The following is a 27,029-nucleotide window of genomic DNA, read 5'->3' on the forward strand; positions in this document are numbered from 1 at the left end:
CACTCACTCTCCTTCCAGGCTCCATTAATGGTTTCTTTGAGGTCCTTTTGGCTTCTGTCTGCCACCCAGCTCCAAAGCCAAAGCTGCATATTTTAGGTTTCTGTTACAATATACAGTTCTGGATATTAAGTTCTGTTTCAGTTATCTAATGCCGCAGAATAAACCCTAAACAAAATAAACCTCAAAACTTAGTGGCTTAAAACAACCTCCATTTAATTATGTCTGAAAATTCTGTAGGTTGAATGGACTCAACTGGGCAGTACGGCTCCCGTGACATCAGCTGGGGCTATGGTCATCCGAGGGATCTCCTGGGATGCAAATCCAAGGTGGCTAACTCATATGTCTGGCAGTTGGTGCTGGCTGTTGATGGGAGCTTGGCTAAGCCTACTGACTGAAGACTTCCTTTCTCTTCTATTTGGGTCTCACCCTGTAGCTGTTTAGGCTTCCTCAAAATTTGGTGCCTGGGTTCCAAGAATGAGTGTTCCAAAAGGAAGGAGATAGAAACTACTAGCTTAAGGTCTGGGTTTGAAATTCACTTCTGACATATTTTATCAGTCAGAGCAAGGGGACAACCCAGATTCAAAGGGAGAGAATAAAACTCCACCTCTTGAATGGCATGCTGGTCATCTTTGGAGACTACCACTGCTGGGGAGTAATGATTGCCTCTTGTAATAAGAAATTACATTGAATCGGGTGCTACTTTTCTTTTGTGGAGGAGATAGACCTCACATTTCTAGAACCTCCCAATAATTTTTCCTTCTGATTCATCTTGCATACTGAAGGCATATTGATACTTACTGTTCAAACAATTGATATTTTGCTTTATCTACTGAGAATCTGGTGTAAGAAAAATGCATTTGATGTTTCTTTCTGTTGGGCAGTAATTCTAGGTAAAAAGTTGGGAAAACAGGGATTGAGGCTTGAAGCAAAGTTTTAATTTAACATCGATATGTAATATAGTCACCACAGCACTCTTTTTTTGTAAATATGATTTTTGTAAACTTGCAAATTCTCTGACTGATCATGACCTGGGTAATAGAACATCCATGAGGAGTGGAGCCCTCCCTAAAGAGAAAAGAGGGAAAAATTTCCCCACTTAATTTGTTTTAGTGTATGTCTTAAAAAAAAACAACAACACACAGTTCAGAATGACATGAACTAGAAAATATCTCTCTGCTCAGTCCTCACCACCTTCAAAAACTCAGCACCACTCTCCAGAGACAACAGCGTCTGCTGACAGATCTTCTGGTGGTTGCTATTACAAATAGATTTAATATATTTATACCTCTCTTTCTTTTCTTTTTCTTTTTTTTTTTAAATAAATTTATTTATTTATTTGGCTGCATTGGGTCTTCGTTGCTGTGCACAGGCTTTCTCTACTTGCAGTGAGCTGGGGCTACTCTTTGTTGCGGTGCATGGGCTTCTCATTGTGGTGGCTTCTTTTGTTGCAGAGCACGAGCTCTAGGTGTGCGGGCTTCAGTAGTTGTGGCACGCGGGCTCAGTAGTCGTGGCTCACGGGATCTAGAGCTCAGGCTCAGTAGTTGTGGCGCATGGACTTAGTTGCTTAGTGGAATGTGGGATCTTCCCGGACCAGGGCTCAAATCCATGTCCCCGTCATTGGCAGGCGGATTCTTAACCACGGCACCACCAGGGAAGCCCATATACCTCTCTTTCTTGATTGGTAAATTTAAACAGTATTTATTGTGTCCTTATTAGAAAGCAGTTTTACCAAAATTTTAATGTGTGTCGAAAACAAGTTGAGTGTTTCCTAAGACACCCCCAGAGTTTCTGAGTTGGCGGGTCTGGGGTGGGGCCTGAGAATTTGCATTTCTAGCAAGTTCCCAGGTGGTGCTGATGATTTTGTTGGGGACCATATTCTGAGAACTACTGTCATGAAAATAAACATTTTTGTTTTTGACTTACACTACATCCTTTTCTCCTCTCTCGTTTATCTACTGATTTTTCTGAATTATATATATTTTAATTCTGGCATTTATATTTGTGTTACATGAAAATATACTTATGTGTTTATTACTTGATTGGTCATATTTAGGCAGTATCCAGTGACAGCCAGCAGCTATAAAAGGTGAGGAAATATGAGAATTATTTTTGCTTTATAATTTTGTTACTATTATAAGTGGTGCCTTTGGGGAAAATTGTGTTTTTAATCATTTGGTGCTGCTATAGAGAAATGTAATTTATTTCTGCATCTTGTTCTTATATCCAGTCACCTTGCTAATCCTTTAGTAATTCTAATTCTTTACTGGTAAGATTTTGCATGTTGATACCTGCAGCTCTAATTCGTTCATTGTTAATGTATAACGTTTCATTTTCTGATTATACTACACATTCATAATTCATTCTCGTATTGATGGACATTTAGTGGTTCAGATAGTCTCCTCCTCCTTCTTCTTTGCTATTATGCAATAATGCAACAATACAATTTTAGCACCTGTGTCCTTGTGGACATGTGTGATTTTTCTTTTCCAAGACATACCAGGGAGTGGAACTACTGGATTGTGGAAACGCAGATACCACTTCTGCACAATTCATAGCCTGTTGGCCTGACCTGTTTTTCCAGTTATTGCCATGGCAACCAGCTCTGAGTGAGCTCCCAGTGACTTTGCACAGGCGTTCCCTCTTGTTTGTGCTGCCTGTCTCTTGTCTTCAGCCCAGGACAGGGCAGGGGACACAGAAGACCCTTGCTCAGTGTACACCTGTGCACAGTTGTGAGGTGTGGGGAGTTAACACCCCGTGGGGCAGAACTTTGGCACTGGGACATAGGAGCCAGTGCATAAACCTCACCCTTCTCCCCCTGGACTAACTGCCCTGCAGTGTGGTTTGTTTGGCCTCTTGAAGGGGGATCGCATTAGACTCAGCCCCCTCCCATGCCTCACTTTGGTCACTTCTAAGACACCACTGGTCCCTTGGGGGGTGGTGCAGCAGAGTTCCTGGGCTCGTCTCCATGCCTCCTGAAGCTGCTCTGAAGTCTTCCTGTGTAAGTGGGGTGGGAGGGATGCGGACGGGTCGTGAAGAAGAGACTACTCACATTCAACTGAGGTTTGGGGGCTTAAATGACTCACATGGTGAATGCTGTGCGTGGGAACAGGTGGAAACCTGGGTTTCAGCTTTGGGTTCGAACTAGACAAAATTGGTGCTAGCAGAAATGACAGTTTAGAGGTTGGTTTGGAACAATGAAAACCAGCTAAGGATTTAGTTGTACATTCAGAGTCAGGAAGTAGAAAAAGATGTGACCTGGATGCCCATTACCAGCTTGGATTAGTAAACAGTGTCAGGGCAGAAGTCTTAACAAGTCCGGATTCTGTGTACTTAAGTACACAGTTGAGCTAATTTGTAGATTATGTTGCACCACAGTCCGTGATATGATCATTCATGGTATAAATATTTATTGAGAACCTACTATATGCCAAATATTGCTCTAAGTGCTATAAAAATATTAACTAATTTAATCCTCACAACAACACTCTAGAGTAAGAATTATTATTATTATAATTATTATTTTTGGCTGCGCTGCAGGGTTTTTGCAGGATCTTAGTTCCCCGACCAGGGATTGAACCCAGGACCCCTGCAATGGAAGCGCCGAGTCCTAACCACTGGACTACCAGGGAATTCCCGGAAGTAAGAAACATTATTACCCCATTTTATAGAAGAGGAGATTTAGATACAAGGAGGTTCAATATGTACCTCAAGTCCCACAGTGGTTGAACCCAGGAAGTCTACACCTAGGCCCAGGCTCTTAACCACTTTGCTACACTGATTACTGATTCTCTTGTTAGTTCTTCTTCCACCCATCTTTCCTTCCTTTCTTCCTTCCATCTGTCTTTCCTTCCCTTTTCTTTTCATGTCAGATTTTTTGAGGTATAATTAACATACGGTTGGACTATATTATTATATAATTAACATACGGCTATGTTATCTTATATAATTAGCATAAGGTTATAATATAATTAGTATATGGTTAATTATACCATAATCAAGACATAGACATTTTCACCACCCCAAGAAGTTCACTGTGTCTTTTCCTTCACCCCCAGCCTCTGGCAACCACTGATCTCTTCTACCTCCCTGTAGTTTTGCTTTTTGGAGAATGTCACAAGAGCAGAGCCATGGAGTGTGTAGCCTTTTGAGCAGTCTTCTTTCACTGAGAATGATGCACATGAGCTTCATCCACGTTGTTGCATGTATTAGTGGTTTGTTTCTGTTTAGGACTGAGGAGCATTCTATGGCATGAATGTTTGTTTATCCATTCAGTAGCTGATGGATGTTTGGATTATTTCCAGTTTTTGGTGATTACGAATAAAGCTGCTATAAATATTTGCCTACCGGTATTTGTAATGGGAAGATATTTTCAATTTCCTGGGTAAATACCTAGGAATGGAATTGCTGCATCATATGATAAGTGACTATTTAACTTTATAAAAAGAGCCAAACTGCCTTTTTCGAAAATGCTGTACCATTTTGTATTTTCACCAGCAATGTATGATTTTGCCAGTTGCTCTACATCCTTTTCAGCACTTGATATAGTAAGGCTTAAAAAATTTTTTTCTTAGCCGGTTTAATAGATGTTTAGTGGTATCTCATTGTGATTTTGATACATATTTCTCTCATGACTAATGACGTTGAGTATGTTTACATGGGCTTATTTGTTATCTGCATGTCTTCTTTGGAATGATTTTTTGTAAATAAGATTTCATTTTCATTAACCATATGCTTATAATGAATATCATTAAGTCCAACTCTACAAATGGATGTTCACATACAGTTCAGAGTTTTTATTTCTAGTCATTATGGAGGATGCAGAATAGTGTAGTAGTTAAGGACGGGAGCAGGATTCAAACTACAGCTCAGTAACTTACTAGCCATGTGCCCTTGGGCAAATTGTTGTGTAACCCTGTGACTGTTTTCTCATCTGTAAAATGAGGATAATAAGAGCACCTACTGTAAAGAGGTATCGTGAGGATAATGTGAGATGATTCATGTGATGTACGTAACACAATGCCTGTGTAAGTGCTGTATAAGTGGTGCTATCATCATCTTCATCGTCTTCATCTTCATCATCCTTGCCATCATCACCATAATCATCACCTGGTCCATGACTGAGTTCCTGAAAGTATATGTCAACTAACATACATTCAGAAAATTCACTGATTTTTATTTAATTCCAGAACTGTAAAGAGATCAAGTCCAATCCCCAAATATCAAAAAAGAGGGAAAGAAAATCTGGAGAATGTATCTTCATTACATAGTTCACATGGCCAGCAATTTGAAGATCCTGCAGATACTTTATAAAATACCAGTTTAAATATGGAAAATCTCAATAATTTCCAGACCTGCTTTGGCATCTGGAAAAGTATAATATCTGGTTCTTCCATTTCTCCTCCAGATTCTCTAGTGGTCAATAGACTAATGTTTAAAACATGCTTAGACTTAAACAAATGTGTAAACCACTTTGCCACTTGCACACACCTTTAATTTTAATCAGGTGGAAATATGTCTTTGCTTTTTGTTGGTACAGCTCAATACTGACTCTCTTTTCTGATGGGACATCATGATATTATGAGATTGTAATGGGGTTTGGATTTGTGGAATGAATCTTGGGAAAACAAATTTAAACACAATTTAATGCTATAAAATGACTTTAGCTATTGATGTCAGAGACCAGCCCAAGAAGAACTCCTGTTCTTTTCAGGGGGAGGATGTATAATTGCTCAATGAGTCCACTGAGGGGAGCCATTTCCATAGCAAAGATATTACAGACGTGGACGGGAGCTTGTGTTCAGGGTACGACATCAGCTTTAGGGTTTAAAAAGCACAAGGTCTTCAGATTCCTAAAAGCACTGTAATTTTACAATAATCAGACAGAACCAAAAGGCAATACAAACATTTAGCTGCAATGATTTAAAATAGAAACCTATTGAATTTAGGTGGTGATACATGGGAAAGTCAAGAACATCTTTTTTCTCTTTGCGTTCCCTTTGGAAATATCCAGCACCAAATGAAAGTTAGTTGTAGGTAGCAATAGCAATAGATAACGTTTATTGAGGGCTTGCTCTGTGCTAAGCCTGTCATAAGTATTGACTTATTTAATCCTCACAATGATCCTATAATTTTGGGAATAGTTATTATCATCCCCATTTCATAGTTGGGAAACAGAAGCACAGAGAGGTAAGTGAACTGTCCAAGGTCACAGAGCTAGTAAGAAGCAGGCCGTCTGGCTCTAGAAACCACAGCCTTACACGTCACTATGCTGCCTTTTAGTGGGAGAGTTCATAAGGCTTAGCTGAATAAATGATGAGTGAATGAAGGGGAAAGTGGGAGAATGAGACGGTGAAATAAGGTGGTTTAGGCAATTGTTCCAGTGATCAGAATTAGTATTTTCATGGAGACCCAGAGAGAAAAGTCAAAACTGGTCTCCTAACAGTTGCATGAAGACAGCACAAACGTCAAGAGAAAATAGATGAAGATGAATTTGTTTCAAATATATTTTAATACTGGGAACTTTGCCAAAAGTCCCTAAGGATAATGACATTGGGGATATTAGCAGAAGGTTTTGACCCAGATGAACTGAACAGAGACATTGATGCCGTTTCAGTGAAAAACATGCTGTGTTTGACAAAACTGAACTTTGCTATGATTTCATTTCTCCATATTTTATTAACATTTCCGAACTTGCCTCATCTTCCTAGGCTGTCTTTAAAATTTTTTTCTCCTCTTTTTTTATTCCCATTTTTTTGCAGCTGTTTTCAAATACTCTGGCTTTGCCATGTTTTCTTGGCTTTGATGATATGTGAACCCCAATTTACCTGGTGATAAAAGAAGTCTCACAGAGAAATCCAGAAAGTTAAACAGCTAAGTCAGTTTTCCTTGACTTAAAATGATTTCAGCCATATTATATGCAACACATAAAATGTCAAAGATGAAAAAAGTAAATGAATCATTTATAACCCCGAGAGGAACAAAAATTTCTGAGCGATTCTTCTGAGAAAAAATATCTAACGCGGAGCCTGAGAGATATGCTTTGTGGTCCTTGGAGGAGCTCGAGACCCATCTCTGTGTTCACTTGCAAATTATTTTCTTGGCTAAAAAATAACACATGTTAATTTAGAAAAATTGATTTATGGAGACTATCTGCTTTGCCAAGGGAAGTGAGAGAACCCAATTTTATTATGTTTGTGAGTCATCTCTTTTCCTTGGTTCTGTAAAAAGATTGTTATGAAACTCATCAAATATTACTTAGAAATAAAACTAATGTTTGGGATTCACTTATAAAACAGGAATTAATTCACATAATTAAATGTCATTTTAACTTCAAGGTGCTATAAAAAAGACATTTACCGTTGAAGGTCTGCCTGTTTCCAGACATCAGTTGTTTGTATAGAAGCCTTTCTGGACCCTCTCCCGTGCTTCCTTTCAGTTCAGAGTAAGAAAGACGGTCAGTCTTGGAGCTCTGGTCAACGGCTTGGCCTTCTGGCTGAATAGTGCAAAGAAAGTGACTTGTCTTTTATCCCAGTTTGATTTAACCTCATGAAGGGCTTGAGTAGCCAGATAGCGGTTCCCGGCCAAGGGGAGTCTAGGAGAGCTCAGCCAGGTCCCAGAGAAAGCGGGGGTGGGGGGTGGGGGTGGGGTTGAGCCGAGAATCATAACTAGAGAACCCACATCTCTCTGTAAGATCCAAAGAAGTCGGGGGTCTGGGGGTGTGAGAGAAACCACCCAGAGCAGGGTCTGTGCAGCCACAAGCACACAGTGGGGATTGGAAAACATAGGTGAGAGCAAAGAATGTCTATGAAACTGCCTCTGGTGGGTCCCCGGGCCACTGCTGGTAGAGTGGTGTACTTGACACACGTCCCGTGGCAAGGTCAGAGCATTTAAAGTACAGTAAGTCCCCTATATAAGAACCTTCAAGTTGCAAACCTTCCAAGATGCGAACGTGCATCTGGTTCCTTGTTGGAACTGTGCCATCAATGTCAGGTGTGAGTGAAACTGCAGCTTGCCCTCCGTCTCCTATTGCTGATGATCCTTCAGCTCTACCATCTCCCACCTTCTCTCCCTCCTCCAGTCAGTAGCTCTTCTTGCCCGTTCACTCAATGCCAGCCCCTGTATGCCAGCTGCTATACTGTACTACTGTACTTTTCAAGGTCCTGTACTGTAAGATTAAAAATGTTTTCTTTATTTTTTGTGTTTGTTTTTTATGTATTATTTGTGTGAAAAGTACTATAAACCTATTACAGTACACTACTATATAGCCGATTATGTTAGTTGGGAACCTAGTCTAATTTTGTTGGACTTACGAATGCGCTCTTGGAATGGAACCTGTACGTATGTAGGGGATTTATTGTACGTGGTACGCCTGAAACCACAAAAGCAAGAAAAACAGTAGAAGGACACATCTGACTATGTAAAAAAAAAGTCTGTCTGGTAAATGGCATTTTAAGACAAAGTTGACACTGTCTCTTAAGAGCTTAACCCTCGGTCTATGGATGAGGAGAAAGGGGCCGGGTAGAGAAGCGGTTTGGGTTGTGAAGCCTCACCCATGTTTGCCCTTTCATCTGGGACTCTCTCTTGTGGCCCTACAGATTTTCCTTCATCTTCCTTACCTATCCTTCCACCCCACCGTATTGATGGGGGGCTGGGGGTGACTTAGAATCAGGACATCCCAAGGCCCATGACTGGGTAGGTAAGCTGAGAGGAAGGGAGGGAAGAACCCATATATGAAGGTAGGAACTTCGCTTCTTTTATACTGTTACACCTGGGTGCATGATGGCTTCTACAGGCTTCTGTGGGTGAGTCTAAGAATCTATCACCTATTATATATATTTTATATAATTTCCATATAAATTTTTTGGTAGAAAATACCCCCAAATATGTTTCCTTTGGGAATCCAATACCTGGATGTATTGGGGACAGCTTGATACTGACCCATATTCCTTCTCTAGAAGGATCCTAGCATTTTTTCGCATCTTGATGGGGCTTCCTTTTCTAAGATAAAGGATTAAGATGAATATCTTAGAAACTGTATCTTCTTGGATTGCCTGCTTATCACACTGGGCACTTGAGGATGATGCATGCCATGCATGACAAGATACAACTGTTTATATGAGCATAGAAAACACTTCGTTTTGTTCTAAGTACTTTACATTTACTCATTTAATCCTAACAACAGCCCCTGGGATGGATGATACCCATTTATAGATGAGGACACTGAGATAACTAGTAAGTTCCAGGCTGGCTCTGAGTTTAGCTGTCTTAACCATTCTACTAGTCAGTTTCTGAAAATGGAAAAGCAATTCATTCATTTCTTTTTCCCCTTTGTTTTTGCATTAGAAGGATGGAACGCCGTATCTTTGCTGCCCTAGAGCTCCTGGAAAATTTGGATATTAAATTTTCTAGACTCTCAAGGGAAACAAAAACTAGTTTTGTTTGGGGGGAAGTTTCTGGGTCTAATGGGCTATCTACTCTAGTGTGAAAGAGCTTGCTGAAAAGTGGGCTTGAGATGCAAATGTCTTTGGAGGTACCATGCGACCTCCAGGGGAAAGAAGAAGGGAAATTACAGAGGGAAATTATGGCCCAGGAAAATGGGGCTGATCCAAGAGAAGCTGCCCAAAGAATAAAAGGAGTCTCACCCTGGAAAGACTTGGATGGGTACATGGATTTAGCACAAGGCTGTCATGAATGATGGAGCATGTTGAACTCTCGTGACTCAATGAAGCACACCTGGTACTCACATACTTGTGTCTCATCTCCTTCTTTTGATTCTGATCTGGGTCTGTGAGTTGCTTTAATTAATAGAATGAAGCAGAGGTGCCACAGGGCCCATGTGGACTTCAGTTTTAAGAAGGTCTAGTAGATGTCATCGTGTGTCCTTGGGAGCCTTGAGCCGCCATACAATAAATATGGATATCCTTGCTGCAGAGACGAGATGGAGAGTTTTTTGGAGAGGCTGTGTGGAGAAGGAGAAGCCCTGACATTACATGGAGGAGATCAAAGCCCAGTCGACTGAGGCCACAGACCTGCGACCCCAGTCAATTGGCTCAGCCAGCTTCCAGCTGTTGGAGCCATTCTAGTGGAGGCACCAGATATATGAGTGAAGAAGCCCCAGCAGATATCACATGGGACAGATGTGTATGTGTGTGTGTGTGTGTGTGTGTGTGTGTGTGTATGAGCCTGTTGGTTGTTTCTCTGGAGAACCCAGACTACTACAGGTGGTAAGGCTTGCTACATATATTCTTTGTGTTGCTGAATAGGATAAGCTCAAGACCTTCTGAACTGGGACAGTGGTGAATGACCCTTTGTTACATGTCTTAAAGCAATGATTGGATTGAGAATTTGGAGCTGTGTGTTAGGCTTCTGGCTCTGCCCCTCTGTGACCTTGGGAAAACCAATCAACCTTCCTGGACCTCAGTTTCATTATGGTTATAGCTCTCAAAAATTTCTGCAATTTAAATATGGTTATTAGGATAAAAAAAAGAAACAATGGAGCCATTGTTACTGCAATAATGAGTGCTTAATCATGGTGCAGGTGGGGACAATATAATAAGCTTTTTAAAATAAAGCTTTTAAAAGTGGGCATATTTTGTACTTCCTACTTTCTGCACTTTAACTTGTATGAGCTGAAAAGAGGCAGATTCTTGGGGGTTACCGTACTTAATCAATTACCCAGGGACATTAACTGGCACACCTGTTCACATTTACCTTTTTATTACTTGGTCTCAGAGCCAATAACGTTAGTTTGTCCAATTCGTTTTCATAATGCAACAATTGCTTTTAATCATACATTTTCTTCCAAGTGTCTGAGTGGATGGAGAGAAGGGCCACGTAAGTTTCAGGGACCATCAGTGATAGGGAAACCCAAACAGATTCTTTTTGGCTTAAGAGGCCCGATCGCCAGGAGGTGTGCCCTCCGGACCTGGGCCATTATCTGTCTGGTTTTAGTGTGTGTTCACTAGAACGATTATGGGCCTGTGTAAGCACAGTAGCCCAGTGCCTGGTGAGCGTTAAGGAGGACCCTGACAGGTCTGTGCGTTCCCAGGGCAGTGTCTCACGCCATTAAATGCCCACTGGTGAGGGGTGGCTCAGGTCATTCATGATAAAACAGCTGTGACACAGGGCCTGCGAACAGAGGAACTCTCTGATGGACACAGATGCCGGGGTGGAATAACTTTGCGGTTCATGCCTGTTAAGTGCTTTCTGACTCCTGGGAAGACCCTCGGTCTTGCTTACTGGGACCCATTCTCTGGACACACAGTGACGGTAGATTGGTTGCTGCTATTCCACGTGGAGTTCTGGAACTGCAAAGATTTAAGGCTTAGAGATGATGGTTTTCAAATTTAATTTTAACTATTGAGACTTTTGTTCAAAAGAAATGGGTACAGAGGTGCAGTGTGGGAAGCTGGTAGAAGGGAGTACTTCAGGTTGAAGGGGTCAAGGCAGAGCATGAAGGCTAACACTTCCTGGGGCTGCTCCCTCAGCCCTCACAAAGACCCCAAGTGGGGAGTCTCTGAGAACCAGTGGTGCGGCCCAACTTCTTCCTCCTACACATGAGGGAACTGAGGCCCAGGGACATGAGGGACCTTCCCAAGAGCACTCTGCGAGCAAGAGGCACAGCCTGGGTGTTTCTTCCAGAAGCTTCTCCACACCAGCATGTTGCTTTTACCCAAGGCTTGCAGCCATGACGGATTTTGGTTTGTGGTTCCTGTTTTAAGTCATGGTGGGTTCTTCCCATGATCTCCTGGAAAAAGTTCTGTGGTCACATACATCCCTCTTGGAGATGGTTTGGTGAAGGAAGAGAGCCCCAACCTGGGAGCTGGCTGCCACGTTTCTTAGTCTGGACTCCCACTCTCTAGCTTTGTGATGATGGGGACGTCATTTTCTTTCACTGGGCCACAGTCTCCTCATCTGGAAAGTGGAAACCAGAACATCTGGAATTCTGGTCATATTAGCTTCCTATTGCCACTGTAACAAATTTCCACACATTTGGTAGCTTAAAACTGCAGAAATTTATCCTCTTACAGTTCTGGAGGCCAGAAGTCTGAAATTAGTTTTGCTGGGGTGAAATCAAAATGTTGGCAGGGCTGTAATCCCTCTGAAGGCTCTAGGGGAGAATCCGTTCCTTGCCTCTTCCAGCTTCTGGAGGCTGTGGACAGGTATGGGAGGGGAGGTGGGAGAGTTTGTAAGAGTGGTAAATGTTCTTCAAAGCCCCCCTAAAATTGAAATGTTTCAAGAAATAAAACACAATGATTCGAAACAAAATTTTGATGGCAGTTCATTTATTAAAATGGTGGGCCAAACTGAGTATACCCATGAGCTAGCATCAGCTCAGAGGCCAGCACTTTTCAACTTCCAATTTATGAGATACACTTATCAAACTTCATAACATCTGCCCGGCTGAGGTTAGGTAATGTTTCCCCCAGGATCAGCATGAGGAGGGCCCAGTGGAGAGAACTGATGTCCACACCCTACCCACGAAGCTCAGCCTGCAATGTAGTTTCGAGTTGCCCTCCCATGAAGCTCTCTGTGACATTGGGCACACACTGACCCCTCTCCCCTTGAATCCTTTTATACTTAGCTTCAGCACTCAGTCTAGCCCTTGGTATTTATTTCATAGCATATAGTGAGAATCCAAAGAAAAGAAACATTTCAAAACTTTTGGGAGGCTTCTCATATTGCTTGATAGAGCGAATATATATGAAAAAGTTATGTAAATTGTGAAGCATCCTATAAATGTTGGTTGTGGTTTTCACTGTGGCTGCCAGTAGATGTCTTAACATTATTGCCTGAATAAATGGTGGGTTAAGCCTAACCACCAGTTATGATATTTTTGGGGGGGTGCTTTTTTTTATTAGCAAAAGACAAAGAGAGTAGGAATGGCAAGTTATCTATCACCTTTTGTTTTGAATCACTGCACTGTCCTTCTAGTTATTGCTGGTGAGCAGTGTGGCAGATGTTACTACTCTTTATTAGAGTCTGGTTTCCCTCTGCTTCTAGGCAGCTGGGAAGATTGTCCATCCCTGTCTCCCTGAAGTTGGGCATGGCCATGTGACTTGCATTGACCAGTGAAATATCAGCAGAAGTGATACTCCCAGGTAAGCCTTTAACTGATGATGCTCAACTCTTCAACCTCTTTTCCCAGCTTCAGCAAGTGTGGAAACATTTATTGATATGGAGAGGTGATGCTGAGTTATTACATGGAGGACAGCTGCCCTGAGGAGTGGCCCTGACCTCTCAGAGATACTTCATGCCACCAAGAGTTGGGGATTTGTTTCCTAGCTTATCCTGACTGATACAAGATTTCTATCTATCTATCTCTCTCTCTATCTATCTATCTATCTATCTATCTATCTATCTATCTATCTATCTACATTAGGCCATTATTTAACAGGCCATTATATATTAGATATATAGTATCTTTTAATGTTTCATGTATAATATATATGTGCATATATATAATTGCCTAATAAATCTATTATATTAAGACATTATTTAACAAAATGTCACAAATGCTATGGAAGAGCACAGGCTTTGGAACCAGACCTTGGTTTCATTGCTTTTGTGCTCAGTGGCCTCTAAGACTCAGTTTCCCCATTTTTGAGATGGAGAATAATAATTAGGACCAACTTCCTTTATCTGAATGAAAATGAGAAACTGTGCAAGTTATATATATCACCTTGAGTTTTTAAGAGTAGTGAGCATGAAGTCTGCATCCATTCAGTAGGGTGAGGCAAGCAAGGCACCTAGAAGGCAAAATGTAAGGAACACCCACTCTCAGGCTCATGCAAGAGTGGATATTTCCATGCCTATGTAAATATCTGTAACTTCCTGGACAGGAAATTGTAAGCTTCTTGCTGGTCAGAGCCATGTCTGCTTCATCTTTCTCCAGGGCCTGGTCCCTTGAGTATGTAACATGATTTTCATTTATGGAGAAACAGACCAGCACTTTTTTTCCCTTCAATCAGAGTGAGAACTGATACTTCAACAAAAATTCCATTGCTAGCCCTGGACCATCAACTTTTATAGAAATAACTGTAGCTCTTTCTTTTCTGCTTGTGTCAGCTGTGATGCTTTGAAACAAAAGGGGGTCTTGGGGGTCAGGAGTCAGGTTGGGTTATCAGAGGTGTTTGGTGATGCCCTTTCAGTTCAGATCCACTGTTTTGGGCAAACTCCCAATCCACTTTGGACTGTTGTCAATGAAAGAGCAAGAGGCAGTATTTATCCCAACTAGGCACAATTCCAAATTATTGGCTAAACTAGACTAAACTAGGACTCATGGGAAAAATTTGCCAGTCCCTTTTAATAGCTGAGTCAGTTTAGAGGTTTGGATGCAAAACAATCAGTGTTTGAGACATTGCATTTAGAAATATTCCAAGTTTATCAGGATAACATGCGGCATTGATCGTTGGTTTTGCTCCTTCTCTGGTCTTTCTTCTCTAGCATTTACCAATCTTCTTTGCAGAAAAAGGTGACAGAGAACATTCCATCTATTCCTTTTGCCTTCTTTCACCTGACCCAATGTGGGTTAGGAAATGAACTTGGGAAAAGGCAATAATCTGGTTTATTTAGTTAATGGAGAGGCTTGACATGTCAAACTAAACAATCCAACAAGTGCCATGAATTCTCTATACCAAGGTTAGTTACCATCCTAGATAAATAGGCAAACGATCATTTCATCCCACAGATACAGATGTTTCTTTTGTCATGTGATATGTACATTCCCCCAAATCCTGAGTTCTGCAAAATTGAGCACTAAAAACAACAGGGCTTATTTTTGCTTTTCACCTTTGTAACTAGACAGCACAAACAATCATCCTAAAAAATAAATATTACTAGAATATAGAACTCTATCTTTAAAACAAAGATGAAGATAGCTTGATTGAAGGAGATCTAAGGCAAGGAGAATCTGCTGAGGTCTGAAGACAAGGGTGTAATGCACAAAATTTGGGGAGAACTGCACAACATGCCCTTGTTATACAGAACACATGGCTGGACTGAGCAAAGAAGAATGGGGGATGAATGGCACCTTGTACAGCATCGTAATCCTCCATGGTTTGCAGCTTTCAGCCCTCTTTGGGTACTTGGCATTCAGTTGTGCTCCACATTAACACACTGGGACAAATCACGTATGAATCCATGTAACTTCTACTTACATTATTAATCAAATCTGAAATAGGTTGTGTTATAGAAATATGCATTATGGCAGAACTGACTGGATTGTGTTTATGGTCAGGCATGACCTGTTATGATTGGGATCTAGGGAATTGTAAGGAGCACTGGAAGGTTGAATATTGACCAAAGAGACTCGGATGGTCTCTAGTTGACTTTTTTTTTCACTTCTCTTTTTTTTTTTTATTGATTGATTGATTGATTGATTGCTATGTTAGGTCTTCGTTTCTGTGCTAGGGCCATCTCTAGCTGCGGCAAGTGGGGGCCACTCTTCATCGCGGTGCGCGGGCCTCTCACTACCGCGGCCTCTCTTGTTGCGGAGCACAGGCTCCAGACGCACAGGCTCAGCAGTTGTGGTTCACGGGCCCAGTTGCTCCACGGCATGTGGGATCCTCCCAGACCAGGGCTCGAACCCGTGTCCACTGCATTAGCAGGCAGATTCTCAACCACTGCGCCACCAGGGAAGCCCCCTTTCACTTCTCTTTAATTTGACTTTAATTAATTTGACTTTAATTAATTGACTTTAATTAATTTGACTTTAATTAAGTCAACTTTAAGTTGACTTTAATTTTCTCTTCTCTCATCCAGAAGGGACACTCTCAGCATCTTTTTGTATTGACTTATATTTAGTATTATTTCATCAAAGAAACTTCTGTCTTTTTTAAAATATTAAATTTATAAGCAAATGAGTTAAAATACTTTAAATAAGTGTAGTGAAAATTTTCAGAGTAAATGGATCCAGATTCAGATAAGGGAGGGAGGTTTGGCTTCTCAATTTCTCTTATTTTAGTCATCACTGGCATGGGAAATCATTACCCTGAAGGCATCTAGATGTTTTAGGAAAAACAAAATCTTAAGCTTTTTTTTTTAAAGCTATTTTCATTCCTGGCAAAATCCCATATATGTTTGCAGTTTTTGGTTTAGTTTTTACTGAACACTTTGCCTTATTAACTTTAAAATTGAAGTGTTGTTCAAGGGAGATTTAATCTGCACAATATGGTCCTGATTATTTGTGTATAACTCAGCAAAATTGTGTTTGGTCAGAGTTATTTATTTATTTTTTCATCTCTTTAATTTTCATTGAACCTCTTGAATTTTTCTTCCCATTTCCTTTCTTTGGCTTTAATTTAATGAATGTCCTTTTCATGGACAATGAAATATTTGCATTTTGAGAGGCTCAAATTTTGTTGAAACATCAATATTACCAAAGTGGGACATGATGCATTTCCCATAAGGAATGTTGGGTTGTTTAGAAGCTGGAGGTGGGGCCTGGAAATTTTTGACTATTTCTCTTATTTCTTGACTTGTCTTTTTGTTGATGGTTCTTAAGGCTACTACGGTTGCTTCGGTATTACCAAAAATGGTAAGACACCAAACAACAACAATAGCAACCCTCCCATTCTTATTAACCCCTTCTCCCCTGCAGAAACATGTAAACTCAATCTCTAGTCACCACTTTAAAAAAGAGTAGCTCAGAAGTAACATGTTTAAAGAATCTGAAATATTTTTCATGGGCTGAAAAAGTAACAAGAGTATTTATGACCTGTCGACTTGGAGATAGAATTACATTCTGTTGGGAGGTTTAACTTATTTTCTCTCTTTAATTCTACCAAATGACTTCTTTTATCTAGTTTTCCCATCATTCTGCCTTCCTAAGTGGACTCACTCAGCATTTCCAGATTTCACCACTGTGACAAGTGTCAGGCAGCCCTTTGCTCCCAGACTGCTGCACTGATGTGCCGGCTTCGGCAGGACCCCACGCAAGGACAGCTGGTATCTGAGAGACTCAGGAAGGTCCCCGGCTCTTCAGTGAGTCCCAGGCTGCTCACAGCCTTCATCTGCAGAGGGCAGGACTCTGGCACTTGCTCTTGGGTGTCAGCTGTCTCCAACAACTTCCCCAGGAGCTTTCAGAATGTCGGTGAATTCAGGTGGGAATTGGGATCTGTGGAAAAAAACCAAGAGGGCAAAAAATGGGGATGAAGCATTTATTCTTTGCTTAAAATGATCCAACCGTGCCATGAAATGCCAGCCCATTTTTCCCCCACCCATGGAACATATTTCCTCTGGATAACGCCTACACTCACAAGTTGAAATCTTGAATTATTACTGGTTTTATTTACATGAACTTTCCCACTTTAATTTATGATATGGTATGCTTGGGTTCAAACTGTATTTCCTTCAGCCTTCAGCAATGCAGATTACTTCAACTAAATAAAATTAATAACTTGTTTGGTTTCCAGATTCACTGCCTGGGGTGGATTGGAAGGTCAAGAAAAACAGAAGGAATGCAATTATACAAAACCCAATTTAAGAATAGTATTTCATGTTTTTTAAATAACAGCTTTAGTGAGATGTATTTCACATACCATAAAATCCACTTTTTAAAAGTATACAATTCAGTTGTTTTTAGTATATTCACAAAGTTGTACAATCATCACCGCTATCTAATTTCAGAACATTTTCATCACCGCAAAAAGAAAACTGGTACACTTTAGGAGTCACCCCTCATTTACTTCTCCCCCATCCCCTCTCAATCACTAATCTATTTTTGTCCCTATGGATTTGTCTATTATAGACATATTATAAAAATGAAGTTATACAATATATTGTCCATAAGTGACTGGCTTCTTTCACTTAATATAATGTTTTCAAGGTTCATCTATGTTATAGTATGAATCAGCACTTCATTCCTTTGCTACTGCTGAATCATATTCCATTATATATATATATATACACACACACACATATCTATTTCTATATCTAGCTAGCTAGCTAGCTACACCTCATTTTATTTATCCATTTATCAGTTGATAGATATTTGAAGACATTTTTGGCTATTATCAATAATGCTGCTATAAACATTCATGCACAAGCTTTTGTGTGAACATATGTTTTCTGTTCTCTTGGATATATAGCTAGGAGTGAAATTGCTGGGTCATAAGATAACTCTATATTTAACCTTTTGAGTGACTGTTTGATTGTTTTGCAAAGTAGCTGCACCATTTTATATTCCTGCCTTCAATGTATGAGAGTTCTAACTTTTCTACACCCTCTCTGACATTTGTCAGACATCTTTTGTCTGACATCTTTTTTTAAAAAAATTTAACCATTCTACAGGACTTCCCTGGTTTCCAGTGGTTAAGACTTCACCTTCCAATGTAGGGGGTGCGGGTTTGATCTCCTGTCGGTGAGCTGAGGTTCCACATACCTCGCGACCATGAAAACCAAGACATGAAACAGAAGCAATAGTTCAACAAATTCAGTAAAGGCTTTAAAAATGGTCCACATCAAAAAAAAAATCTTGAAAAAAAATTTTTAGCCATTCTGTTGGGTGTGAACTGGTATCTCATTGTGGTTTTGATTTGCATTTCCTTGATGGCTAATGATGTTGGACATCTATTCATGTACTTGTTGGCTATCTGTGTATCTTCTTTGGAGAAATGTTTATTCAAATCTCTTACCTATTTTAAAATTGAGTTATTTGTCATTTTATTGTTGAGTTGTAAGAGTTCTTTACATATTCTGGATACAAGTCCCTTATGTATGATTTGCAAATATTTTCACCCATCCTGTGGGATGTCTTTTCACTTTCTTAGTGGTTTCCTTTGAGGCTCAAAAGTTTTAAATTTTGATGAAGTCCAATTTATTTTTCTTTTTATGACTTGTGCTTTTGGTGTCCTATTAAGAAACTATTGCCTAATCCAAGGTCATGAATACTTACTCCTATGCTTTCTTCTAAGGGTTTTACAGTTTTAACTCTTATATTTGGATCCTTGATTCATTTTAATTTTTGTATATGGTGTGAAGTAGGGTTCCACGTTCTTCTCTTTTCTTTTGCAGTGAATATCTGGTTGTCCCAGCACCACTTGTTGAAAAGACTATTCTTTCCTGTTAAATCACCTTGGCATCCTTGTTGAAAATCAAGGTTTATTTTTGGGCTCAATTCGATTCCACTGATCCATGTGTCTATAATTATGCCAGTACTGCACTGTCTTGATTATTATAGTTTTGTAGTAAATTTTGAAATTGGGAATTAGGAAGTCCTCCAACTTTTTTTTCAAGATAGTATTGTGAATCCATTGCATTTCTATATGAATTTTCAGACTAGCTTGTCAATTTCTGCAAAAACAGCATCTGAGATTTTGATAGTAAAATAGAATTTATTTTAAAAAGAAGAACTATGCAAAGAGATCATGACTCAACCACTGCCATTATATTTATCTTAAAAAATAAGAAAACAAAATGATTGTGAAGTGCTTGTTTAGTGATCAAGAGAGGCAGAATAAATTGTAGAGCATATTTAGAATCAGGGAAGTCTGTGGACTCCTTCTGGGTACATCAATTACTAATATGATTTTATGTAAGTTATTTAACTTTTCTGTTTCCTCGGACAAATCGTAAAGTTAGGATAACAATGGGTACATTGAAAGGTGATTGTAAAGATCACAGGCAACTTGCTTTTTATGCTCCTGGCACAGTGCCTGGCACATTGGTGCCCAGTATATAGTAACAATTATTGCTGTTTTTGGACATTCCCCCATTCTTCTGTTAAGAAGAGAATTAGAAGAAATGAGAAAAACTGTAGACCTAATTACACAGATTATAAATGAGAATTTTTGATATCAACTTGTGAATAACTTAGTAAAAGAAGTCTTGGCTTCTTCACCTGATGGAATCTAAAAAAGCAGAACAGCCCACAATGTGGGGTATTTTAAAGTATACTATTTCCTGAAAAGAGAAGACTATAACATACCCATGATTTTCGATGTGTGCCGTGAGGTCTGTGAAGATCAAAGCTATAATACTAAGCTGTTATTTGCCTTTTCCATTGTCTTTCTCTTAGAGTGTGCTGTGGAGTTTTCCAGAAGCTAGATAACGTGTGATGACATCATCACTCTGATAGCTAATGGAATGTGAGCGTCTGTATTCTTGTGTTTTAGACATTTTTTAAAGCTTTAATACCAAATATAATAGATATCAATACATATAACCCTTATGAACAAAAGTTTGGGGTCCTCCATAATTTTTAAAAGTGTAAAGAGGTTCTGAAACCAAAAAGTTTGAGAGCTGCTGTACTAGACAAACCCTTACATAACAATGATAACATTTTTGAGTATCTTCTATACGCCCAACACTGTGCTAAACGTTTTCCTTGTGTTTCTCATTGAAGCCTGATGACAAGCCATCGTTGTATCTCATTTTAGTGATGAGGAAAGTGATCCTGAGAAGGATTAAATCAGTTGCTGAGGGTCACATGGCTGGTAAGCAGCAGTGCTAATATTTGAACCCATTATGTCTTGTTTCCTGGGCTCTGTCTGAAGATTCTGTAGCCTTGGAGATTCAAAGGATATTAAACTTGACAGTGAACCCCTCCTCTGGGATCTGAGGAGCCGAAAGTCTGAGGTATGTGCTGAGCACACTTTTAGAAGCCAATTTTGGATTATGAATCTCTAGCTAGCTGATTGGAACAAAAACCTGAGGCCAAGATTGTGTCCATAATATTCCCAGAGATCTTGCCTTGACACTCCCAGCTCTTTCCAAGAGGGGCTTGTTGGCTGCCCTCTGTCCTTTACCTCATTAGACTTATGAGCTCCTGACTGCAGCAGACAGAGCTGGCCAGAACTTCAAGCCCTGCAGTGGGGGCTGATTAATCATGAGCTCTTGAGTGAAACTCAGGCGACAGTGCAGGACCACCAGGAAGGTTACAGACGGGGCTGCACCTCAGCATGCAAACTCCTTTTGGTGCCAGGGTCTCCACTTCTGGCATTTGAGAAACAAAAGTGGACCAGGGATAGCAAAGAAGGCTGGGTATAGGGGGCTTTCATAGCCACTGTTCGAAAGAAAGAAAGAACAGGAAATAATCCCAACATTTGTATATTGTGAAAAATTCCTGATCTAGACTTACATGATATTATGGATATCTGAAACTTACCTAATTAATTTCCATCAGTAAAATATCTTTTAATGATGACTATTTATTATGTGTGTGACCCACAGGAGACTCCAGACTTGACTTTGCCCCTGCCCCCAAGCCATGCCCAAGTCCACCTTTAGCTCCATTCGCCCCCAATTTCCTGACGAAGAAACTAAAGACCAAAGACTCTCAGTGGTTTGCTTGAGATCCCACAGCTGGTTTACAGCACAGACATCATGTTATTTTCTCTTTTCCAGATGTTCCATATTTCTGGATGTTAAGGACCAGCAAAATTTTTTAAAAAACAGGAATGGGGGAGGGAGGGAATATAACAGAATTGCCAACTTTTTGTTTTTAACAAGTAAAAGCATTAAAAAGCCATAACCACTATCTGATGTCAGCACTTCTCATAAAAGAAAGGGCATTTATGTGTATTTTAATGTACTTTGATAGCCTAAATTTAGCTCTGTGCACTTCTCTCTACTTTTCTACCTTATTTGAAGGCAGGCTGGGGTAAACTTTGCCAAAGATCACTCTTTGTCCTTAAACAAAGACCACTGCTGAGCTATACTTTTAATACAAGAAGAAGGTGGAGCATAGCCCTCCCATGGGTTTTTCTTTGGGGATGAGAGAGAGCCCTGATTTCTGAATAGCAGGTGCGAATCCTAATGCTTGTAAGCTGAGCACCCAAGGCTGGGCTGCAGGCAGAGTCCTCTGAGAGCCACAGGGAAAGATGCCTGAATGCCCATGAGGGCAGTGTTCACCTGACATGGGTTCCTGGCTCCCTACCTGGGCCATTAAAGTGACACATGAGAATCTGTGGGATGGCTTTCCTTGTCATTTTCACTTGGATCCCAAACCTGCACGATGAAGGTTTATGCAAACCTTTTCTTTTCTCTTCTTTTCTTTTTTTTTTTTTTGGCTACACCACACAGCATGCGGGATCTTAGTCCCTGACCAGGGAACCTGAGCCCCCTGCAGTGGAAGCGTGGAGCCTTAACCACTGGACTGCCAGGGAAGTCCCTATGCAAACCTTAAATGTCTCTACTAACTGTCTAACCTTCTGTAATTAGGGCTCTGCAAGAAGTAAAGTCTCTGGTTTTCTTTTTTTTAATTAATTAATCTATTTATTTATTTATTTTTGGCTGCTTTGGATCCTTGTTGCTGCGTGCAGGCTTTCTCTAGTTGCAGCGAGCGGGGGCTAATCTTCATTGCAGTGTGTGGGCTTCTTTCTCATTGTGGTGGCTTCTCTTGTTGCAGAGCACAGGCTCTAGGTGCACGGGCTTCAGTAGTTGTGGCAGGTGGGCTCAGTAGTTGTGTCTCGCAGGTTCTAGAGCACAGGCTCAGTAGTTGTGGCGCAAGGGCTTTGTTGCTCTGTGACACATGGGATCTTCCTAGACCGGACTCGAACCTGTATCCCCTGTGTTGGCAGGTGGATTCTTAACCACTGTGCCACCAGGGAAGTCCAAGGCTTTATTTTTCATGTAGGCTGAACACAGCTGACTGCAAATGACCACAGCTAGATAAGGAGAAATAAGTGACCTTACTTGGATCCTTCCATGACCTTCATAGCAATAATCTTGGGCTTTCCACACTAATGAAGTGATAAATATTAAATCAGAGTAGGTGAATGTGATGGCACTGTATGTCTGTTAATCATAGGTGAAAAAACGTTTCCCCTAAGCTGTTCCATTTATTCCTGAGTTTCAGCAAAAAGGGAACCCTCAAGGTTAAGATGTCCAGCACATTGGTAGGATGACCAAGAGGCTTGGTCATTTCAGGTGACTGGCTGACCAGTGGGGTGATTGAAAATTTCATTCCTATAATTTTAGGAACTCCTAGGCCTTCTAAGGTGTTCTTGGAAGTCTGAATTAAAGTGGGCTATGGGGAATTCCGCAGAGCAGTGACCCATACCTAGGATGATGCAAACCCTTACCCACATGCCTGGGACACTAATTATTAGATACTATTTCACACACGGTGGGTGGACCTCTTGGTTTACTGCCCTCTTCCTGACACCCTCTGCCCTAAATTACCGTCTCTGGATTAGTTTGGAAGCTCTGAGATCAGCCTGTTTTTTCTGGGGGCTGCAGAGTTTGTCATACCTTGGAGTGATAATGGGAATTTAATCAGGGTTGAGGATACAGTTAAACCAAGCTAATAAGTATTTCCTGATATCTACTGTGTGTCAGGCTATATGCAAGTCCCTGACTCTGGACACCTTGTTGCAGGTAATGGACAGGAAAAAGTGTTGAGAAATTTGAAGTCCTTGGGAATTTGAGTCTTCGGAAAGGGTCAACTCATTACCATAAGAGTACTGATTGATTTGGCACATGATATATTTAGTACATACTTGATCTCACTGAACAATCCTTCAAGGCAGGTGCTCCTATCTCCATTTTACTGAAGCTCAGAGAAGTGAGGTGTCTCGTCTGAGGCCACATGGCTTAATGAGTGGCAGAACTGAGGTGCACACAGCTCTAACTCTGAAGCTGACTAAGCCATGTTATAATGACTCCCCACCCACTTCTCCAGACTCTTCCCAGGAAATAAATGGTAACACTACACCTGAAACCACCAACTCATCCCAACTCAATGATCTTTTTTTTTTTTTTAAGGAATTCCTTTATTTTTATTATTTATTTATTTATTTTTGGCTGTGTTGGGTCTTCGTTTCTGTGCAAGGGCTTTCTCTAGTTGTGGCGAGCGGGGGCCACTCTTCATCGCGGTGTGCGGGCCTCTCATTATCGCGGCCTCTCTTGTTGCGGAGCACAGGCTCCAGACGCGCAGGCTCAGTAGTTGTGGCTCACGGGCCCAGTTGCTCCACGGCATGTGGGATCTTCCCAGACCAGGGCTCGAAACCGTGTCCCCTGCGTTGGCAGGCAGATTCTCAACCACTGTGCCACCAGGGAAGCCCAATGATCTTTTTAATTTTACAACTGTTTTGTAGTGTTTCTATAGCTATGCTGATCTCACCAAACTTATCTCAGCTACCTGAAGGGTTATAGTGCTGGAGAAACTTGTTCTGGCATGCTTTTATGTGTGGAGACCCAACTGACCAAAGCCCAACTCCACGAACCTCACGGCTACAGGAGCTGCCTCTTTGACTCTGCCCAGCCTGCTTAGAAGACTGACCCTCCTTCGGCTAGGAGATGGCTAATCTTTTTTCCTCCTTGCTGCTAAAAATGTCCATTGGGTATGGGTCCTATCTTCCTGAATCATAAATTACAAATGTAGGTTCAAATTGGCCTCCAACAGAATTGGAGATTCTCAGGCCAATTAGATCCTTGGAGTCGGCTTGTACGACAGAGGCCATCACTAAATTTGAAAAAAATGGGTTTTGCTACTTTCCAGGCCCAGGTTGCAGAAATGTCTGGAACTTTAATGACCTTCTCTGTCCATTAAGGGATCTGATAGACATGAAGTTTTATAAGGTAAGGACTAAAAATGCATCAGGTTGTTGGTGCTGAAATTCCATTAGGCCTGCAATAAAGGATGCATTCGATCTATTTAGCAGATATATTTTGAGGTAGTGAAACTAAGTAAAATAATAAGACCTTTTAAATTTAATTTTTATTCTAGGCACCGATCATTTAAAAGAGAAATGTTCTTAGTGCGACTGGGTAATATGTTTTTCTGCTCCACTTTTCCTCAGAGGTCTAGTTACTTTTCTCTTTTCCCTGGGGGCAAACTATAACATGTTGGCTCATGGGAATAGATACTGGGCCTGTTCTTTCTCTAGACTGATTTATCTTTGATTCTGTTACCAGAAGGGCCACAGGGCGGGTGAAGCAAATCCCCCAGCCAGCCATCATTATTGGGTTCAGCCCTACCACCTTAGTATTTGTTCCATCTTCTTTACTAAAATGAAAAATCATTTGATTTGTTCTGAGTTTATTACTAACAAGCATATGTCTTGATAGAAGATTGGTTAAGAGAGTGAGTTGAATGTACCTGCGTACCACCTTTCTAGTTCTTGAAGAGATAGGAAAAGTTGTTAAAAAGAACACGTCCTTTAGTACAAGAAAAGATTTCATCACCAGGGAGCCAGAAATTTTATTCCTGGAATATAAGAGAACATATGGTTATACTTTCAGAGAAACCAGAGGGTAGAAAATGCAGGTGCAAAGCAACCTTAGGAAAAAAATCACTGTAGAGGTAAAAACGATTTCAGTGATGCTCCAAATTCATCCATGTTTAGCTGCTCAGGTGCAGATGAAGAATAAGCAGAGCTGGGTTTAACCAGAGTTGGCTTTGCCCAGTGCTTATGACGGTAAGAGACAGGAAAGGAGAGTGGGTCCTATGTGCACAGAGAGGTGAGAATTTGTGCACAGAATGACCAGAGTGACAGGCTGTGGAGTCTAGTTTGAAAAGGGAAAGAAGTGACAAAACAGTGTGTTCACTGTTCCTAGGGGGTGAGGAACTGCTGAAGATTGACGCCAGGAGTGGGGGAAGTGGTCAAAGACAGACAGTAGGATGCTTAAATGTGAGATGCTGGTGGTGGTGCAGCTACACGTCACAACAAGGTCGAGGATGGGGACACAGGAGTTGCTGTTTGTATGGACAAGGTGGAGGGAGGTATCACTGTTAGGTGTGGAGGGCCAGGAACCCTGTCCTCCCAGACAAAAGAAAAAGCCCAGGAGAAGCCAGACCAAACCCAAACAACAGCAAAAACCCATCAGCACCGCCACTAAAATACAGCCATAGACTGTTTAACAGGGATGTGCCACCCTCCCCAAAAAAACCCAAGAACACTAAAAATAAAAAGAACAGACAAATTCTGGCCAAAGGAAAGCTAAGCACAGGAATATAGATGGCTGATAAAGATAATGTCTCAGGGAAAGACATTAAAGGAGGAAAAGATTTATTTCTGTTTGGTAAAATTTATAATCCACGAAGGAGATGTAATCATGATGAATCTTTATGTTCCAAACAATGTAGATTTGAAATAAAGTCAAATTATTAAGAGAAACAAACTCACAATCATGTTGGCAAACATTAGTAAGATAGTGTAAGAGAGTATAATAGGCATAATTCATAAACAGCAGTTATACATGTACTTTTATAAAGTTTTTATTTTATATTGGAGTATTGTTGACTTACAACATTGTGTTAGTTTCAGGTGTACAGCAAAATGATTTAGTTATACATATACATATGTCTATTCCTTTTCAGATTCTTTTTCCATATAGGCTATTAAGAATATTGAAAAGAGTTCACTGTATTATACAGCAGGTCCTTGTTGATTATCTATTTTTTAAAATATTTATGTATTTATTTACTTATTTTGGCTGTGCTGGGTCTTAGTTGCAGCACGTGGGATCTTTTAGTTGCAGCCTGCGGACTTTTAGTTGTGGCACGTGGGCCTCTTAGTGCAGCATGCATGCAGGATCTAGTTCCCTGATCAGGGAGTCTTACCCACTGGACCACCAGGGAAGTCCCTCTATTTTATATATAGTAGTGTGTATATGTTAATCCCAACATCCTAATTTATTCCTCCCCCCAACCTTTCCCCTTTGGTAACCATAAGTTTGTTTTCTAAGTCTGTGAGTCTGTTTCTGTTTTGTATATAGGTTCATTTGTATCATTTTTTTAGATTCCACGTGTAAGTGATATCATATGATATTTGTTTTTCTCTGATTGACTTACTTCACTTGGTATAATAATCTCTAGATCCATCCATGTTGCTACAACATGTACTTTTTATTTATACAAAGACATGCAGAACCTTCAAGATGGCAGAGGAGTAAGACGTGAAGATCACGTTCCTCCCCACAAATACATCAGACATACATCTACATGTGGAACAACTCCTACAGAACACCTACTGAATGCTGGCAGAAGACCTCAGATTTCCCAAAAGGCAAGAAATTCCCACATACCTCGATAGGGCAAAAGAAAATGAAAAAACAGAGACAAAAGAATAGGGACGGGACCTGCA

This window comes from Balaenoptera borealis (genome assembly GCF_965194805.1).
Source record: "Balaenoptera borealis genome assembly, chromosome: 8".
In the NCBI taxonomy this organism is placed as follows: Eukaryota; Metazoa; Chordata; class Mammalia; order Artiodactyla; family Balaenopteridae; genus Balaenoptera; species Balaenoptera borealis.